Raw genomic sequence first — 21,523 nt, 5'->3', positions numbered from 1 at the left:
TAGGCACATGTTCCTTTTTTCACTCAGATGTTCAACTTTTGTTTTTTCCTTTCCATCCCCTTCCTTTCTCTTCTATCATACTCTGCTTCCAACTTCCCCTGGTTCTCCACTGCATCTCTCACTGGGGACCTTGTTTATGTTTTGTTTTGTTTGTTTGTTAAGTATAGTCTTGAATGCAGCAGTCTTTTTCACTGATGTTCAGGGGACTTCTACCCTATAGTGCTTTAGGAATGGGAGTTGGGGCTCCTCAGAAAACCAATGGTAGTTGCTGGGATATGGCTTCTCCTATCTTAAAGGCACTACTCGGATATTCTGAAGAAAGCAGGGTTGGTTGCATCTGCTGAGAGTCCGCAGGGTGGGGGGTGCTCTCAGCAGACCTCATATTATCTGAACAGCAAAACCAGGAAAGTTTAGTCATTTCTGCTGAGACAAGGATGCAGGCTGTTGCTGTCCAGGGGAGGCCGGTGTTGGCAGCTGCTGTTCAGCTTCTAATTGAGTGCTGAGTTTACCTCAGCCAGTCCTGTTGACCAGCACAAGTCCAGACAAGGCCTGGTTGGCTGTAGACTCCAAGCTGCTGAGGCTACCTGCATGCTACAGAATAACAATGCAGTCGTGTTGTAGCACTTCTTATCTTCCTTGGGCTAGTTGGAGTTTCTAGCAAATACATTTTTCTCCAGCCAGCCTAGTTTGAAGTCTATTTACTTGTCCTGGAATTGGTGAATTCAGAGGGATCTGGGGATGAGACCCAACAAACAGGGCTTTGGCCCTTTCTTGCCATCAATCACTCTGATTCCCCAAGCTCCTACCTAGGAGACTTGTGGCAGCTGCAGACACAATCTTGGCATGTAGACCGAAGCACAGCTCCTTAGAAAACTAGGTGCTGGGTTTAAGGTGAGCACTTTCCACAGCTTGGGGACACCTGCCACCCACACAACCTGAACTAGGGTCAGCATCTGTAAAGGGCCCTCTCTGTTTTTAGGCTTTTAATAATTCAGGCTCAAGTCCGTTCTGGCCTCTCAGGAGAAGAAATTAGCGTTAGGGGGTGCCCTTGGCACTGAGATGTTAGAAGAGGGGAAAACCTCCCCAGTGAGGTGATATAACAAATGCCCTAGAAACTGCCCCCCTGAGAAGTACCCCCACCCAACCCCAGGCCGCAATGGTTCAGGCAGTGGGGGGACCTTGCAGACAGCATCCTCCGCTTTGCTCCTCTCCCCCACCCCACCCCAACCCTGCCATGTAAACACGAGGACTTTCTCGAGAGCCCTGGAGAGCTGCTCTAGTGGCTTCAGGGCCTGAAACCCCAGGCTTGCCTTGTTTGATGTTTAGCATCCCAAAGCGGCTCCCCACCCCCGCCCCAGCCTGGGAACCCCCGAGCTGTGGGGCTGTGGAGAAGTGGAAGCAGTTCTCTCAGCTGGAGGGCGGTGGACTGGTTGGGCTCAGAGAAGGGGCGAAAACAACTGGACAGAGATGCCCGGAGCTTGGGAAGAAGGGATCCCAGCATGGGATCCATAGGGATGCAGCTGGGATCACAGTTTGCGGGCATACACTGGAGATTGGGGCCAGTTTGGTGGAGTTAGCTTGGGGTTGGGGAAAGCAAGGTAAACCAGGTCTGGGTCCAGTTAGCGAGCATCAAGACCTGCATCCACGTCTGCTGGCCGATCAGAGGCCTCGAGGAGACAGCGCGTCGTGCCACTGCTTAGGGCTTGGCCTTTTACAGGGAAAGACTTGCTTGGGAGTCTTCCAAGAGATTTTAAATGCTCAGACTCTGCACCTAGGAGCTCCATTGGCGATGCTTGGATCTGGCTTCGTGGTCTTTGAATTTTGAAAGCCCAAGAAGATTCATAGACTTTAGAGGCCGCACCCTCTTCAGGCTGCCAGGAGTCTAGGCAGCGGTGAGCACTGAGGAGCTGTCTCAAGGCGTGAGTCTCTTCTCAGGCGATCCCAGATAAGAGGAAATGAGAGAGAGAGATTTTCTGCCTTCCAACTCATTAGGGATGAGGTAAGGTCAATGCTTTCTCTATTATGTCTTTATCATAAAAGCGGGTCAATTTAAGATAAGGGAAGGGGAAAATCAAGAATCTGTGTGAGCCATGCTGATATAGGCTGACCCCTTTTCTGAGCTAAAGTAAGCCAGGAAGACGTTCATTTTCTATAAATAAAGGAGTTGGGGGATGCTGCCTTGAATCCTGATCTTCAGTCTCTGCTTCTCCTCCTCCCCCCATAGCATAAGCCGGCTGAACACACAATTTTATTAGTGGGAAACCGGAAGTCCATTGGGAAATGTGAATTTGAGATAACAGGATTCTTTGGCTGTTTACTAGCTTGTTTCAAACGAGAAGAAGTGGCCTAAGGGTATTGGAAGGGATGGGGATGGTGTTTTCCTTGCTAAGCCTGTTCAGAGATGCCTGACACCACCTTCATCTGCTTCTCCTCCACACATTACTGGTTGGTGTGTGTTTCACTGCACGGTTGTGTTCCTGGGGCATCAGCTCACCTTGGTGGCACTCAGTTTGGAAACCTGCCCCAACAAAAACTTTTCTGGTCTCTCTTCAAGTAAGTGGCTTTTGGAATGTGTGGCCTCTCTCTAGTCACCCTTTCAATGTCTCAAGGTATTGGTATGGGTGGAAGTAAAGTATTATTTTGTTGAAGGGATGAGTCAAGGATTGCATGAACCCTCACTCCTACCCCACGTATTTGCATTTCCGAACTTTCTTTGGTGGTGTCTTAAAGGAATGGAGGAAGAGCTGTCTCAGTGAGAGATAGCACAGCGTTTGCCTCATCTGAAACCATAGTGGTGGGTGTATTTCCTTTTGATAGTGACCTAATGCCAACTTGGAGGATATCTAGGGGCATCCCTGGTCTTCTGTCCCTCTCATTGATAAGTTCCCATTTTATTTCTGCTTCCTAGACATTTATTTCCTTTATTGTTATGACTTCTTGCAAAATTTTGAGTAAGATTTCAGTAGCTTTTCCTATTTAATGTCTGTTGGTTATGGGAAGGACATTCCAGTAAAAGTTTATCAGTGCTGTGCCTCAACTGAAGGATAAATAAAAACATAAACACAATCACTGTCAGTGCTAGGACTTAGTAAACAAGCCCTTTCCTCCAATAGAATATCCACCTCTGTTCCTACCTAATGTGTGTGTGTGTGTGTATTTCCCACACATGTATTATTTTATGTACTAATTCAAAAGATTTTTCTAAAAGAGAAATTCAAATATACAGCTGAATGTTACAGAATATATTAGTTAGATTGATTAGATTGAAGAAAGTTGAATGCATCCATTGCCTCAATGAAGATATCAAATGAAAATGAGTTTCCCTTAAAGATAAAAAAAAAAATACTTATTTTTGCCCATTTTAAGTTGGGATGTTTATTTCTTTCCATGTGAAATTCTAGAAGGCTATTTATGCTTGGAGACACTATCACCGTTTGCTATCAAGGTACGCGAGACATAGCTTTGTTACGAGACATCTTGTGGCATTATTTTACTAGACTCATAAATGAGTGGGCAAGGATATTACCATCCAGCTAAGAAAACCAAAACAAGACAAAAAGGAAATATTTCTTTCTTTTATTGGTATCAAATGGCCTCTCTGTGTGGGTCTATCTATAGTAGTGGAAATAAGAGAGCCTGTCTGCTCTGCTGCTGGCAGAGCAAACAAGAAAAAACTCTGCACTTGCCTCCCACGTTCTAGGACATCTTGTCTTTAGTAGTTAACACTCAGTTATCAGGAGCAGGGACTGTTGGTAGAGTGTTCAATATTGCATTCCTAGGACTTGAGGTGACTGCTGTTAAAATTTATTTCTGAAGTATGAGAAATTATCCCACACATACTGAGAAGCAATCCTGGGGTGCTCTTTCCCCCACTACTTGCTGTGATTTGAAATGATTCTGTGGGAAATCGCCCAGAAATACCACCTTTCTTCAATTTCTACCACCCAAAGATGTTGTTCACAGTTTCCAAAAGTGCCAGAGAAACAAGGTTATTTGGTCTGCATGCTAGTGATTTACTTGATCTCCTTAGTGCATACACTGCATATCATGTGTACAGAGATGTAAACCCAAGAACTGCCCTAAGGATCCTCTGAGCTGGTTGCTTATTATGTATGCCCTAACTAGGGAACCCTAGACAATATTTACTGAGCTGACTATCCTGCTTAGCTTAGAAAGTTAGGGGCCCAGTAGATCCCCCCCATCCCCAAGAACCAGGTTCCTAAACAGGCTTGCAAAGGCAGGCTACTTCAGAAGGTTTAATTGTCTTTCCAGACCTGGCCACTCCTTGGTGCCTCAGGGTCTACAGGCCTGTGTAGGGAATACAGGGGTGGGAGGGCTAAAGATTGGCAGCTTATTTTGTCCTGTGACTTTGTTGCAGAAAAAAAAAATGCAGCCCTGAGTTAAAAGCATGCATACATCATGACCGCTAGCCAGCCAGGCAGAAGTTGTAGCTACCATGAGCCGGCAGCATTACTTGGTCATTGGTTGTTTCTCCCTGGCTGCAAAGCCTGGGCTAGGATGGGTGCAGTCAATTCCAAAAGAGCTAGGTTATACCATAACCTCTTTTGACAGAGCAATTCAAGCTAGGATTTTCCCAAACTACCATAGAGCCTATCTTCTTCATACTGAAGTCAGATGGGGGCAAAATCCAATAGAAATACTTACGGACAAGAAGAAGCTCATTTCTCTGTAGCCTATTGCACAGCCCTAGATAGGGTTAAAGAAAAACATCTGAGATCAGTGGTGTTATCCAAGCGCCTTTCTATAGAAACCCTTTAACAAGGAGGATGTCACAGCAATACAAAATTAATTGTAAAAACAAACAAACAAGCAAACAACAACAACAAAATAATCTTGACATGGCTTGCCACTCAGATACTATCAATCACATGACTGAAAGTTGGGAGCTTATTGGTATGTGTTTCTTCGCTTCCTGGCAAAGCAGGAAAAGAAAAGAGAAAACTGGAAGGAAAAGAGGGGAGAGCACCTGTGCCTGGTGAAAGTGTGGCCTGATGTCCCTAGTTGTGACATCTGAGAGGTGCTAGATACAGTAGTGAGTGGGTCAAGGTGATGTGGTGAAGTGGATCAATGCTGGGTCGGGCATGTGTGGTTTAAGGGTTAATGATGGTAGGGCTGGGGCTGGTCTAGGGATGGCTGGGAGGCGCTGTGTGTGCGGCGTGTGAGCTTTGGGCCCTAACACAATGGTAACGTAATTATCTAGCTGAAACACGTTCAAATGGCAAGAAGTTGCAAAACACAGAGGTCTTCCTGAGAAGAGAGGGCGCTGGTTACAGAGGCCAGCAACCATCATCCTTTTTTTTTTTTTTTTTTTTCAATACATTTTAAACAAGAGGATCTAGTGAGTGATTCTGATTCAATACACATAATCAGTTTGCAAGTCTTATTTCCATTTGAAAACAGGGCCATTTGCAATCATAAGAGCCGGACACGCTGAAAGATACGCAGCGCATTAAGAGCAGATGATGGGCGACAGAATCTGTAGGCAAGCACTAAATATTTTCTTCTAGTCTCAGACCTGCGCATCTTGTGTGTCTTTAGTGCCGGTGTGTCACCTGTGAGTCGTGTGTCTTTAGTCTCAGCGTAGCACAAACGGAATACTCTTGTTGGCTCTATAACTTACGTGCTTAAAAACCGGGACTCTGTGATCAGGAAGGGGGGAAAGATAGCCAGAAAGATGCCACGTTAATTGTGTTCCTTCAGATTGCTTACTAGTCCTGTTTTTAAAAAGGTGTTGCCTAGGACTAAAGTTCACACACTTGAGCCTTGCAGCCCTGTATTTTGTATGGGATACCTCTGCTTGGGGCAGAGGTGCAGAGCCTGGAAGAAAGCCCGCGGACAACTCGGAGACCTTGTAATTCCACAGCTTAAGACGCGACGCGGGGCCCCTCTGCGGCCTGGTGGCTCCAAATTGGTTGTCGGGGTCTCAATGAAAAGTATGGGCTCTTGAAATCTCTGGAGCTGTTTGAAGGTCTTCCATTCAGAACCAAGACAAGCAGCTGCTAGGAGCTCCCGGCTTCCTGCCTGCACCCCCGCCCCCACCCACTCCACTCTCCCTCCAACTTCTGCTCAAGGCTTCCTCTCACCGAACGGAGACCGCCGCTGCAGCGCCTAAACCACAGCCTCACTTCCCCAGATCCCTGCCCTTCCCCAGCGGGTGACTCTCCATGCCTTAGTGAGCCTCCAGGAAGTACAATTTTCGTTGCGCACCGCCTGCCGACTCCACCACAACCCTCCCTCCCCAAACTGCACACACACCCCTGGTGTGAGCAAGAGTAAAAACTCCGATGAATTCTGAACCGCAGAGCAGATAAATATTAGTTCACTGGGTCAGGATACTCATCCAAGAGTTTAACCCGAAAGAATTAAACATCAACAACACTTTAAGAAAACCCAAACGGGGCGGGGTGTGGGGTGGGGACTGGAGCACTAGCTGCCCTTCCAGAAGACCCGGATTCAATTCTCAGGACCCACATGCCAGCTCGCAATTATTTGTCACTCAAATTTCAGGAATCCAACACCCTCACACAGACATAGTTGCAGGCATATAAAATAAAAATAAATAGACCCTTACAATTTAAAAAAGAAAACCCAAACCAAAGCACGCAGCAGCTGGTTGATGGGGGATGAAAAGACCTAACTTTCCAGCAGTCTGGAACTCTAATAATGGAGTGTACCTTTTGTGTACTTCATCTTTCTTTCAAATGGGGCGTAATTTATGACCCTCAGATCGGTGTCTCTTAAGCAAGCACAGATTTAGAATTCTTTCTAAAGTGTTTCCTCTCTGGGATGATCTCAGGAGAACCAATAGACAAATAATTAGGGATGGGAGAGGAGAGTTCCTGTGTCTCTGTCTGGCTCAACTTTCTGCAAAAACCATTCCGAAATCAGAAACAATAAAACACTCCAATATTCTGTTCAACAGGCACCAAAGATAAGGACCACAAGATTCTAAAGACACCATCCTCACACCTTCTTCACCATGCCCCAAAACTCTCTACACCACCTCCCCTACCCCCCACCCCAGAACCTATCCTATGGGTAAACTACAACTGTCTAGGGGCAATTGTTCACCTTGGGAGGAGGGGGAAAGGGTTCAGACTTCCCAATTCTGCAAACTGGGAGGAAAGAGATCCTAACTACTGGGAGGAGGTGAGTATGAAGCTGAGATCAGCAGCGCCTAGACTACTCTTCTCTGGCCTGGGACAGGGTGGAGAGTGGCCTTGCCAGGGTGGTCCATAAGAACTTGCCAGAGAGGGCTGGAGCCACAGAGAGGCAGAGCAGGCTGTTGGGGCAGGAAGCTGCAGCCACCCTAACAGCTCCCTCCAGAGGGTCAAGTAAGCAAACAGCAGCTACTCTAGAAGTTGGGGCTGATTTATGTTTATTCCTTTATACCATTTTGGGCCAAAGGTACCAGGATCTGGATTTCAAGGCCAACTCTTCAAATGTAGACCTTGAGAGAGGAGACCTTGGCTTGGCTTCCCCAGGAACCCCCTCCCCCCACCCTTGGCTGCCTTCCCTTAAGTCCCAAAGACAATCTTCAGGAGCATCTTAATTCTTGTATTCATAGCCTGATGTGACTTTGGCATCAGTTTGTTTGCTCCCTTAACCAGCTTACTTTCCATTTCTTCATTTTAGTGCCTATTTCACTTGCTTTCTTATCCAATTCCAGACTCGGAGCTGCAGTCATATTTTGTAGGCAATTCAGTGTCATTTTCTTAATGCCACTACTAAGAGGAAGAGCAGGTAAAGTGGATGGGCTAAACTGTAAGGAATAAAAGCCAGTAAGGTCTACACGGAAGGCCATTTGGAGAGTAAGAAGCCCAAAGAGTGGCTAAGGTCTGCCTTCCAGGGGACAGAGGAAGCAAGGAGAACCCAAGAAATTCAATCAATACCAGTAGCAGGAGAGGGAGGAAAACAGCCTCCACAAAAAGCAAGCCTCAGTTGTGCCAGCAGAGCCCCAATCTGTCTAGAATAATACTGCGGAGAAGGGGCAACTCTGGACGATATCTCCAGGGCTCAGGAACAAATCTTGCCAGAACAAACTAAGGAGCCTCCTGGTTTCAGGCCAAGCCCACCCTGTCTAGTATGTTACCACCTGGCAACTCAGGGCTCTATGCTGCAAGGAGGCACACATTCAGGGGAGACTGGAAGCAAAGGATGCAGTTATGGGGAGGGAAAAAAACAGTGGGTTCTTTCTTTAAAATTAAAAAAAAATAGAAGGAAAGAAGAAAGGAAGGAAGAAAATGGCTTCTGGAAACTTCTATAGAAGCAGGCAAAACTTTCCTTGGAGTCACGTGTTTCACTACATCCCTCCCAAGCTGGGAGACATGCTTTTGAACAGATTTGAACCCACGAGTCAGCTCGTGGAAGGGCGACCCAGCTGTCTAGGAACAGGGCGGGGAGATGGCCCAGGTCTAAGACAGAATCCCAACTCAAAGCCCTCACTTTGGAGTCCTAAGCTTCAGGAGATGGAAGACCTTGATCCTTTGGGGCTGTGATTTGGCAGAGGCAGCCCCTTTTAAAAACAAAACAAAGCAAAACAAACCAAACAAAGCACAACTAACCAAACAACAACAAAAATAATTGGCTAGGGCCAGCTGGCTCTGTGGGGAGCACATAGCCTCGGAGTCCAGAGACTCCCCGAGTCTAGCGGGCGGGCGGCGAAATGTGTGTGTGTGTGGGGGGGTGGTTTCTAACCAGCTACAAGGAAGTCGCCACTCCACTTCGGCCCCCTTAGGAGGCATCTCTGCCGCGCTGGGGCACCCGGACGCTTTCTATTTTAAGGGTCACACACGCTGTGAAGTATTTTAGCTGCATCACAACCTTTTAAATACCCCAGCATGACACTGCCTGCCTGAATAAGGACCTCATTTGGGTGGTGACCGGCCGAAGTGTTCATTTGAGACGCTTGGGAAGCATTGAAGCGCGGGCTCGTTCTGCACCGGCGGGGCCAGCTGGGTGAGGTCTTCGGGAGGGACCTTGGCGCTGCCGGCCGGTCTGGGACGGAGGGAGGCGGTCCAGGCTGCGGGCCGTCGGAGTCCACCGCTCAGCTTTAGTGACTAGAGGTTGTGTGCGTCCGAAGCAAGGGCCCGGGAGGCTCCGCCGTCGGACTTTTTCCGTGAAAGAACCGGGCTGTGATCGAACTCCACCCGCCCCAAGGCTGTGAGGCCTGTGTCCTTCCTCAACTCGCCGCTCGCACTGCCTCCCCCTGTTCTTAGGCTCTGATAATTTTAGAAGCAAAGATTTCCTTCCATCTTTGGGGCAAATTTGTTTCATCTCTCCTAAATTCAGAAACGGAGTCTTCAAAAGTCTTGATGTGTGTGTTTATTTATTTATGTATTTATTTATGTATTTCTAGCGTTCAAATGAATGCGAAGCCACGGATCGAATCCTGTCACTCATTTGGGGTTAGCATCTCCCGATATTTCACACGGAAAACAAAACTTGGGTCTCTCTTATTTGTCCTTAACCTTTACAGCAACTGCCGTAGATGCGGCTCTGTCCTTTCTCTAATAGATTTTTACCAGGGACGGGTGACAGAGAACTGATTTCTTTTCTATTAGGGTTTAGCACATCTTTGTTGAAGGCCTGTAGAACGACCAGGGATTAGATTTGCATCTCTTAGACGCCCTGTGTGGTCTTTGTGCGAAGCTTGTAACTGTTAAAAATGACTTGTTAGGAAGCGTGTGGGCTCTCAGCACTCTCCTTTTGACAGAAGGATTGAGAAATTCAGATTGGCCCTGTAGGATTTAGCCTGCAGATTCCACCTGAACCCTAAGCAATTAGACCTTAATCTCACCGCAATCATATTTGAGTTAGGATTTGTTGCACTTTGTTTACTTCAATTAAAAGCAGTGGAATATATATATATATATATATATATATATATATATATATATATATATATATATATACACACACATACATATATATGTATATATGTGTGTGTGTGTGTTAGCTTTTAAAGTGAAATCTTGAGGAATAAAACCTAAGGATTTCTTAGAAACGGTTTTGGTGGCTATGGGGGATTTTCTTGTGAACCTTCCTCCTAGCCCTCTTACCCCTCCCCCATTTAAATCATTCTTCTCCTGTTGCTCGTTGTAGCCGCGATCATCCTCCCGGGGGTTGAATTCGGGTCAGGGCGGACAGCTTCTAGAGGCTCCTAGCAGAGAGAGGCGCCTTGCCGGGAGATCACGCGGGGGAAGTCCCAACCGGGGCGCCTACACCCGACTCCACGTGGAGCTCCCCCGTGAAAGCTGTTGCCTGCGTAGGCTCCGGGTGGTGGGCACCCAGCGGCATCGCGCCAGTTCTCTCGGGGTGCATGAGGGCACTGCTGATCTAGGAACCGACTTTAGTAGACCCGGTTCTCACTGTCCTGGAACTTGGAATGCTGCTGACTGGCTAGCCCCGCTGCCCGGCGGGCCGGGATGGAGTTGGGTGGACAATGCTTTTTGGTTGGGGCTTGGGCTTAGCTTCTAGCCTCATGTGGGGTGGCACGCAGAGTTGGCCAGCACCGGTCTTCCTTGGCCGGGTCCTCTTCTGCTCTAGTACCGGCCAGGCTGGCTTCTGCTGTCAGTCTCCCTAAAGCCAAAGACTCTCAAATACCGAGCATCCTCCGCTGGCCTCTCTGTTTTGATTGCCAAGCTTTAGAGGACACCAAACCAGGCCTGTCTTGGTAATGCCTCTCCAAGAGGTAGCCTGTAGTTAGTGCCAAGTCAGCAGAAACTAGAATCTGTGGGAAGTTTATAATCTTCATTGTTTAATCTACTAAAACTGGCATTTAGATCTGCTCAGAATATTTCTTCATTTGGGAGCTAGCAAGGACTCAGGAGTTAGTGCTTCTCCCAATTTGATTCATGTCTTAGCTCTCTTAGTCCGTTTGATTCCCTTTCCTAAATTACCTTTCCCAGCTCCTGCTAAAGGCAGCCAACGCTGGATATAAACACGAGGAGGACTTCTCACAAGGAGGACTTCAATGCCATTAATTTTTGATCCGAAAGAGGACAGCGCCACTTTTTAAGCTACTCTTTAACTTTTAAATAGTCCCTTTATGATCACTTGCTCCAGGGCGCGGGGGGGGGGGTGGGGGTGGGTGGGGGGGTGGGTGTATTTTAATGCTTTCCCTTTGCCTTTGAGTCCATCAGAACCAAGAAGAAGCCCTCTGCCAATGTTAGTGAAGTGCCCTATTTCGCTAATACTAAGTACAGAGCATATTTACTGGTTTAAAGGAGTAACGCCTTTCTCAAATCTGTATAGAATAGGCCACATCTTTAGAATAATCGTTATTACTAGTTACTATGGGCTTCATTAAGAATGTTTTAAGCATCCAAAAAAAATTCAGATTTTTTTTTTCTCATCTTGGATGTGGGAAACAGAGTACAGTTTAGGAAGAGAAGAGGGGGCCGGTGTTGTAGTATTAGTCTGTGTGAGATCTACCAAGAGAAGTCTTGATGGCCTACTGGGTGAGATCCCAGCTTTCTGCACCCTTTTATTTGTGAATTGGATCTGTAGCAAAACCCTCGCGTGACCATGACAATTGGGTAATCACACACAAGGCATCTTTGCTAATGGAGAGATTCTGTAAATATGTTTCTAGTGAATACAGAGACCACAGTCACAGTGAAAGGGTCAGGCGCCACAAATCATAGATTACTCTGCCAAGGGTTGCCAGCCATCTGAGGTTTGGAAGGACATTAACTGCCTTTGCGTTCTCAGAATACTCTCCTCCGATTGTGATTTCACTTACTTGACCCTACTTCTGTTATTAAAAAGCTGGCAGGCACAATCAAGGGCAAGCAGGTTGGCTACCTACCCTTCTGGCAGCTCTCCAATAGTCCCATTTAGCTGCCAGGAGACGGGAGAGAGAAGTGAATCACTCATGTGATCCTGAGGTAGCATCTAGAAGGTACCAGGGAAACTTCAGTAGTAGTTTGCAGGGTCACCATTCCACCTCAAATGTGAAACAGACCCCTGGGGGAATTCATTCCTGAGCGGGCAAGGAGGGAAATGACAAGAAGTGACTTAGATAAAGAAATTCTGAAACAGTTCCTTGGTAGAGTAAGTTGTATCTTACTAGAGAGCCTCAGCTTTGAAAAGTAACATAAAAGTAGGATTCCATTACTGATTGGAGCAAAACCCAGGAGTTCCCCTCATTAGATAGTGGTGAACACTGCAGAGAAAATCAAGTGCTGTCAATGAAATTTGGAGGAGTGCTACTTCATGTCAGCTGAACAAATTTCTGGCTTAAAGCATTTGCCTTAATAAAAAGGCTTTTCTTCTTTCTCCCTAAATCCATTAGAGATTAGACACCGAACTTTCAGAGAAATGTGACATTGGGATTATGTCAAAAGTTTTGTTCTACTTCAGGTTGAAACACAGTAGTATTTGGCACACCGGAGGCATTGTAAAAGTAAAATACACTTCTCTCAAATACCAGTGTTCTGTATATGAGTCTACAAAAGGCAGGAGTGGGTCACCAGAGAGTGCTACAGGTGAAACTTGACTATGTAAGTCTTTTTGGTTCAGAGGATAAGGCCCATTTCTCACAGTCTTATTTTGGAAATAGTTTTGGAGACCTAAGGTGAGCTATTATTACCAAAGAAAAAGCCATAAGTTACTAAGAAAATTCCACGGGCTTCACTGAAATTTTCTCCCAGGTTCTGCACCTACATGAGAGGGCTTGTAACACTTTTGAACAGAAAAGAAAGTTACAGTTTACTGAAGTGTGAGTGTGCAGGAGAGATAGGAAAATATATCATTTAAAGACTATTTTCTAATATTCTAAGTGAGTCTCTAGACGTAAAGTGTAAAAAACAAAACCTCCAAAGTTAATTCTCTAAAATGATATCATCGCATTAGTATATTCTTAAAGAGCAGAGACAGACATTAACCATCTACGTTAGCAAAGGGAGAAATATTTCAAAACCAGATGACAGATTTGTGCCTTATAATTTAAACAATACTGAATGATGAATAATCTTCCATGTTCATTAAACAGAAAGAAGAGAGAATGTCTGTAAAAGTGAATGAAGGAGACTTTTATTGAACAAATATGCCTAAGCCCTTCCCCCCCCCCCCCATTTTATTAGCTGGTAATACAAATCAACCCAGGTTTTTGTGCTGAGAGTCAATTTCATGTAACAAGCCTTAATAAAGCTGACGCTAAAGTCCTCTTGTGACTTTGGGAGGAACCTTCAAGTGGCCACACCCAAGCTGAAGACTTTTTCTTGTTACTAAGTTATAAAGTTAAAACTGTTGCTCAGGAACATTTTCCAGCTTGGCTAACACTCTCTGCTACATAAAGACTTCCTTCAAGATCTCAGAGAACAAAAGGCAAGAAGGAACATCTTAGCCTGTATGACTTAAGTGGCCACATTCCAGATCCAAAAATTAAAAGTGACAAAAAAAAAAAAAAAAAAAAAGACATAGTTTTTCTTTATGTGTTTGCTGTTTATTCCTTGTATCCATGCCTGATACATGCTATTTGCTGAACACTTTCTTACTCAGTTTGTGAAATATCCTCATTAATTATTTTCTTGTAATTCTTATTGGATTCTCTTTCTCCTTCTCCTTCTCCTCCTCCTCCTCCTCCTTCTTCTTCTTCTTCTTCTTCTTCTTCCTCTTCTTCTTCTTCAACATTTATTTATTATTTACACAGTATTCTGCCCACACATGTGCCTGCCCACCACAAGAAGGCACCAGATCTCATTACAGGTGGTTGTAAGCCACCATATGGTTGCTGGAAATTGAACTTGGGACCTTCAGAAGAGCTTCTAAGCCAGCTCTCCAGCTTCTCCTCCTCTTCTTCTTCCTCTTCTTCTTTTCTTCTTCTCTTCCTCCTCTTCCTTATCTTCCTTTTCCTCCTTCTCCTTTCACTTCCTCTTTTCCACCTCTTCCTTTTTTTTTTTTTTTTTAATTTTGAGACAAAGTCTTGCTATATAGCCCTGGTGTCCTGGAACTCACTATGTAGGTCAGGCTGAATTCAAACTCATAGAGAGTCTCCTGCCTCTGCCTCCCAAGTGCTAAGAGTAAAGGTGTATACCACCATGCTAGACTATGGTATTTTCTTCTTTTAATGTTAACAAAACACATAAACTTTTGATAAAACAAACAAAGAAAAATGACAGGAATAAAAGGTCCATCCTTTGCCAGTTGGTAAGAGAGAATTGTGCTGTTTTCCTAGTTGAATTATGACTGTGTGGCATGATACTATTTTGTTTGAAACAAACATAACATCCCAGACATAACACAACATGTATTTAAAGAAGAAATAATATGTAAAGCCTTATTCTTTTATACATTTCAGATGTAAACCCACTACAGAACATCCATCACTCAAGACCTTACCATTCTAAAGTATGACCTTCTTCTGAACTGATGAATGGAATTCAAGGTCACAAACAGTATTCCTCCTTATCAGATAGATTTTGAAATTGATAGGCATGGCCAATCAACCAGAAAAATAAAAAATAAAAACTAGTGCTGGTTGTTAGTCATAATCCCATATAGGGATGTTTTTAGGAATGTGACCACAGCAAACTGTTGAGCTGTGTTCCCAACCTCCATCCCTAAGTGAGTGCTCTTCACAGTTTACTATGTAGCTTGGGGCACCATGGAGTCAAGGACATGAATGGAAAGTGGTGTGGGACCCTGTGTTTAGAAGCAGCCATAGGCCTGTGCCTTCTTTTAGCCCAGTGAGTGGATGGCTTCTTCATTGATTGGGGGCCCTGACTCAAGGTTATTTACAGTTCTGAAGGATAAATAAGAGGGTATCATTTCATAACATCATTCATTGATGAATATGAGAGTACATGTTTATGTAGCAGTGATATTCCTAGCTTCCCTAAGCAGTCTCTCATAGCAGACATTTGTATGTGGGCAGTGTCTACTCATCAAGATGGACAAGACTGAAAAGAGTCAAATTGTAATAGTAACAGTACCCCCAGAAACACTAGATCATACATCTGCGTTCAATTTGGTTAAGGCAGAGAATCCTCTTTTAAAACACTTGCTGTACAGGTGGTGTTGATATCTAAATGTTTATGTACAGGCTTCACAGATTTCAATGAGTCTTTCAACTTGTATTCCTAGTAAGACATGGAAGTGGTGGTACATTTCTGTAATCTGAGCACTTGGGAGGGTGAGGGAGGATAATCAGGAGTTCAAAGTCAACCTCAGCAACATGGGTTCAAGGCCTGGGCTACAAGAGACTTGTCCCTAAAACCAACCAAAGAAAATAAATAAATAAATGGAACCACTAAAAGAAATCTCTTTACCAATGTCCAGAGCAACTAGTGGCCCATTTTTCTTTACTCAAGAATTTACCTCCTCATTCACATGAAAGATGGAGTTGTGATTTCAAACCTGATATCAAAGTCAGTTCACTACCATGAGAGGATGATTTAAAAGATCTACTTGGAAAAGATGGCTGATAAAAACTCAAGCCAAGTTGTTTCAAATATCCTGTTGTTGATACATCCATTTAGAGATTACAATAGAAAATCTAGGGCTATCATCCCAAGACAAGGATGTCATAAGAACACACAGTAGTCTATTTATTGATTCATTTATTCAGCCAGCAATTATTCATTGAGTTCTTACCCCAAGCAAAGTACTAGCCGTGGAAAGAAAGACTTATCTTTGATCTCAAAGGCACACTGTATGGGAGAAGATAGATTTTTAGACAGATGATACAGTTCAGTGCAATGAGTTGTGTGAAATCTGTGTAAAATGAAGTAGCATCTCAGGGGGAGGCATACCTATGTCCAGCAGCGGAGGAAAGGTGATGTTTGAGTTCACTCTTGGAGGAGAAAAAAAAAAAAGTTTTTTTGGATGTTCTAGGTAGAGAGAAACTGTATGTGGAAAGGCCCAGAGATGATAGGGAAGCCTGCCAGGGTCAAAAAGAATCACAGCTGCTCTGCATTACCAGAGGAGAAACTGTAAAGAGAATGTTGGAAGGAAAACTGAAGGGTGGACACAAGTTAAAAAGTTAAAGATATGAGAGTATTAGACTAAGAAGTTAAGACTTTATCTTGTGTACCAGACTGAAGGCCATTGTAAACATTTGAACATAGAAGTGCATTCTAGCAAGGCCATGCCATTCCCAGATTAGAGAATATAGGTTAAAAGTAGGAGCCAATGAGCAAACAGTAGTTTTTACATCTGCTGGTCTGGTGTAAGGCTGCTAAAGAGAAATACTCTTCATTAAACACATCTAAGCTCTAAAAGCATGGCAATAATCAAAGCATAAAGATATTTTCTAGTCAAACATCTTTTTAAAAAAATGACTGCTCACTCTGTATAATCGTGATTGTTAATTTGGTATCACCCACGCATACCTTTTAAATGCATACGTTGTTTTACGTACTTGATTGACAAGCAACTGAGTGGATGGTTTTATGACTGTAGTGGAAGACTGTATACTTTCAGAAAGAATGCTACCAGAAGCCAACTGACTTGCCTGCCCATTTCATGTTTTTGTCTTTAAAAGATTTTGGGGGGAAGTTGCTGTATCTCCCTGAACCACCCTGTCCTCCTTTGTAAAGTGAAAGGCACAGTGCAAAGGACTCTCTGACTCACAGCTTTTCACTCACTAATCCCTCTTAATGCTTATTTCTTATTTCATCTTAGTGCTTTTTATTTACTTAAAAAACTAAAAAAAAAAACAAAAAAAAAAAACAAAAAAAAAACAGTTTTAAAAAGTATAGAAGCATTTCAGAGATATCCCCTCAGGGTGTCATTTAGATAGAATTCCTTTTTTATTGCCCCATTCTTACCTCACTTAGCCTTCTTCCAGGCAGGCTGTTGGTTGTTCCCAGGCAGCGGGCTTGGGGCTCACACAAATCACACTGCACCCTCAGAGGAACTCTTCAGTCACTTTCTGGGTCTACTCACTTAAATGTACAACTTACATTCTAATATCTCAGTTATGGATTTTCCTGTCCAAAATGATTCTGTGTGACTCATGGCACATAACTGCATGGTCTCAGAAAGGGTAGTACTGTACAAAATTGTAGTCGCTAAAATGACCGACATCATGTTGCTTCTAATAATAGCTCCTTATATTAACTTGCGTCTTTCTTTGGAAACTTCCTGTTACTTAATGCTTTTTCCCTCCCACTTAAAAGGCTGTTTGCTTTAGTCATATATCTCCTGGAACTCTTGGAGCTTCTTGGAGTTTGTACCTACAAAACACGGCAGCAGAACAATTACTATGCTTCAGAGACATGCAGGAGTCCCAGAGCAAATCCAAATGGTTTGTTTGGTTGTTTGGTTGTTGTTTTGTTTTGTTTTAATGTATGACATGTGTGAAGTTGATGAAAATCCATGGCTTCTCTCCAACAAGGCCGTTTCAGCTTAAATCATCTGAGAAAGGTGAGTGCAAAGAATTCCATTAATATTTTAAATCCTGGAATCCTTCCCACTGCAAAGAACCCATGTAAGTTCTATGTTTCAGCTCTGTTCTGTTTAGCAGCCTGATTAAAAAGCAAAAGAAAATTAGCAGTTCACAACTGCCTTTTGGAGCTTCCTGCTTATGCTGTTGCCCAAATATACAACTTCTAAAGGGGCAGTGAAATATGGTTTCAGAACATAGTCGCCAAATATAAGTGTGCAGAATACATGTGGAGGGCCATGTGGGTACCATTAAAGTTTATTACTTTTTTTGTGGTTTAGAAATATCTTCAAATTTATCTTTCAGAAAAGAATCTGAAATATTGACGAAAATAGGGAGTTAGCCAAAAGGCTGCAGATACTGTGATCAGCTGTTATTAAGTAAAAATCCATTGAAAGCCAAATAAAAGGCATTGTGTAGTGTGTCCCAGCTAAAACTGAGAACACCAGAGCATCACAGTTAATTAGAACCAATCAACGGGATGCTTTGCAACACCTTTCACACCAGTGCACCATCTGATCTTCATAGTCCACATTTCCCACAGTTTTGTTGCAAAAAGGACGAGAAGGAAAGATTCGACTCATTGCACACTGTGATACATTTGAGTTTCTCTTCTTTTTAGTTCCTTTAACCATTATAGAAAGAAGATCTTGAAAAAAAAATTCCTCGAACGTCTATTTTATGTGTACATTTGGATAATCTGACTTAATTTTTTTTTAATTTTATATGTAGTTGAACATAAGAAAAATACTGATTTAAAAAAATTAAATTTAGAAGATGAATTTGAGCTACTATATCCTTTTTTTGTAACTACTACTACAGTTGTGAAGAAGAACTGAGCCTTTTCAGAGCCACTGAATATAGGGATATTATGAATGACTAATACATTGCAAATAAGTATCACATTACATCTATTCCCATACTAAGAGAGGACTGAACTAGGTTAACTATGTAACATCAACATTTTGCATATCTTAAAAGAACACACCCTGTTTTCCCAACCCATTCACTGCTTTCTTCTACCCAGAAAACGTCAAGTTTAGGTTGATTTATTAGTCTCAGGAAAAAAACACTACAAGGGAAAAATACTACTTTTATCCTATTTTCATGAAGTTCATGGTGTGTTTCTATAAGCAGTATTTGCTTTCTTTTTCCTTTAAAAATTTTTGCCATGTAGCCCACACTAAAAAAATGTCTGTTCTTGTTGTTGTTGTTAGTCATCCAACATGAAAGGTAGAATGTTCCGAGTCCTGAGCTGTGATTCAGAGCACTTTTAAGGACGACACATGAAAAAATGTGCACATGTTTTTGACAATAATTTGTTGTCAAGTTTTGCTCCCCCCACTTAAAAGCTAATTTGTGAACGGTTAGCAGGTACCGTTTTTTTTTTTTTTAAGAGGCAAAAATAGCCATAAATCTGGTGCTGCTGCTATACATGAGATGTCTTAGGTAGGAGCCCATGGTCCAGTATGTTTATGTTTATAAAGCACCACTTGTCACTGCAAATGAGCTCCCAGACTCTGCAGCCAGCCATCTCTTGGGGGAAGGAGACATGTTTTGGAGGAAAGCTAAAGCAAGCTGTCTGCTGTGCACTGTTTAGTTTTTGTTTATTTTGTTCTGGTCTCTAGATTGTGTCCTCCTACATCATACAAGATGTGGCTTTTACCCTTATTCATCACCTCCATATTAAATAAATAAATAAATAGCCTTTGCTAAATATTCCCTTTCTTGAAAACTCATGTGCCTGTAGAAAGAAAGCACGTTTCAAGAATTATCTTCTCTCTAGTACTAAACAGTTTCTTTTTTCTCTTTGCACAGATTTGCTCTTCAGCGTGGCAAGAGGGTGCACCTGTGACCCTTAGCGAACCCACCCTTCCCTCTGCTGAATAGTCACCAGCAGCCTCAGGACAAATATCTTAGTTTGGATATACATTTCACAAGTAATAATAAAAAGGTATGTTGGGATGTGATTCCCTTTTCCTACCTACGACACAGTTGCACTAGCATTTAACTCAAGACTGTTGCATTTGTCTCCAGGGCTGGTTGTAAATACTGCTCCCACAGAAACTGCTTTCTGTAAACTATCAGTTCAAAATCAGCTCTGTCGCCCACACTTTGATTTGCAGGAATTAGGACAATCATGGTCTGAAATATGCATTATATAAACTCTGCTTATCTCTAAAAATAAATTAAAAGGTAAAATAAAAATCGGTATTTCTTAAAGCAAACAAGTGAAGCAGAAAAGTCATTTGATAAAAAGAATTGGTTCAGCCGAAACAGGGCTCACATTCTTCTGCCAGATAATGATTCGGTGGCAACACTAACCTCGGCGGTACTCATTAGACACAGTTCCCATTCAGTCCTGGGGGCGGGGCGGGGGGAGTGCAGTAGTTTAAAAATAATTTTAAATAAGTAAACAAATGCAGGGGGTGGGTGGAATAAAATCTCTGTCACATTAACTTTGTGTGATTCAGTTCCTCAAAAATTTTCTCAAGGGGCACAGGAATGTCGTGCACTAAGCGCCAGGACAAGGATGCCTTTTAAACTGGAGAGCTTAAAGAAAAGAAGTTTGCTTAGCAGATGGAGGCTCAACTGGGCCATAAAAACTATCCAGATTGCAGCATTAGGACAGGACCTAAAGTCTCGTGAGCTTTAGAACTCAGGTTACGCTGGTCTGCCACAGACAGCAGCTTTGGAACTTCTGGGACAAACAAATCCAGGAGCACATTATTTCATTGTGTTTCTTTCCCTTTCTTAGCTGGGGGAACTAGGAAAAATTACATACTTTTAGATTGTTCCCAAGAAGTGGTCCTATGTAGATGGTGTGTCTTTAAGACAGAAGCTTAGAAGCGGACTAATTAGCAACTATATTGTTATGGTTACAGTTGTTTGCTTTGGTAAATAACCAGCTTATATGGAATGAATATAATGATTATTAACATTCCTCGAATGTTCTTTAGTTCAGCAATTAACCAAAAAGCCCCTTGCGTGTGATTCATTGTCTATCGTCAGCCCTACACGCATTTGTATTTTACTGATCAGCAAATACTTTTAGCTATATATGTTTTAGCTATATACTGTGTCAATGTGAAGACAGTCTGTGCCAAGCTAGCTGAGTTCATTCAACAAACTTGGCATTTAAAACTACTTTTAATAGTTCTGGCTTAGATGCAGTTCTATTGTTAATTTGCTAAAGTTGCAAACATTTTTATGAAAACATCTGACTGCTGAAAACAATGCCATGGTGCTGATAAATACTGTCTTCCTTGACTACTTTACCTCGCAAACTTTTAATCTCTTTAGAAGCATAATTGTATGTTATTTCAAAGGGACAAGTAAATCAACGTAGTTAGGGTCCAAATTTACTCTGATGAAAGGAAGTACAAAACCCTCAGCAGAGCCATGAGCTCCTCACGTGCCTTCAGTTTACCTACCTTGTATATAAATTGAGTTCCCAAAATTAACTAGTAAGCACTGAGCAAAAATGAGAAATGAACGGGGAGAATAGGCAAGAAGGGACAAGGAAGAGTTTCAGGAAATGATATTTTCCCATCAGTGGATAGGCATGCATACATTAAAGCTATAAAAGGCAGCGGGGAGAGAAACAAAAGCTGAGCGCTAAGGATCCTGTGAGTCTCAGTTAACAAAATGGGGGGGGGGGGGAAATCATTCTGCGTATAGTTGCTCACTAATAAAAGGAGAACCGCTTTTATTAAACATGCTTGATGTGATTATCAAGCAAAATTTTTTTTTCTCCCAGACGTCTATGAATAAAACATGCAGTTTGCACATTAGGTAAACAAACAATAAATGGATGAGTTCAGTTGCAACATAACAACATTTTATTTAGAAAACATATATAATCATATTTGTATTGGCAATCCAAATGTAATGACTTCTTTCAATAAAGGCAAAATGCCTTTCAAATGCCATTACTGCATAAGGGCTGCTTTTTTCTTCCCCCCATGTTTTTTTCTGTTTTGCCAAAGAAAGAGATTTTAAAGGTCTCTGCTGAACCATACATAAACTAAATGAATTCTGATTATTTTGGAAATATTTCTTTTAACTAATCCTAATTGTAGTTTATACATGCTGTCAAACAAAACAAAA

General features: G+C 42.8%; 1 long non-coding RNA gene across 1 annotated transcript; it reads left to right on the top strand.

Moving 5' to 3' along the window:
- Positions 1–1,674: 1,674 nt before the first annotated feature.
- Positions 1,675–19,598, top strand: LOC127189515 (uncharacterized). The gene is made up of 2 exons (XR_007830659.1): positions 1,675–1,999; positions 19,232–19,598. It is a non-coding gene; the product is annotated as an uncharacterized LOC127189515 (long non-coding RNA).
- Positions 19,599–21,523: the final 1,925 nt, after the last annotated feature.

This window comes from Acomys russatus, chromosome 1 (genome assembly GCF_903995435.1).
Source record: "Acomys russatus chromosome 1, mAcoRus1.1, whole genome shotgun sequence".
Taxonomy (NCBI): Eukaryota; Metazoa; Chordata; class Mammalia; order Rodentia; family Muridae; genus Acomys; species Acomys russatus.
The sequence above is the reverse complement of the archived record's forward strand: the minus strand, read 5'-3'. Positions and strand labels throughout refer to the sequence as shown.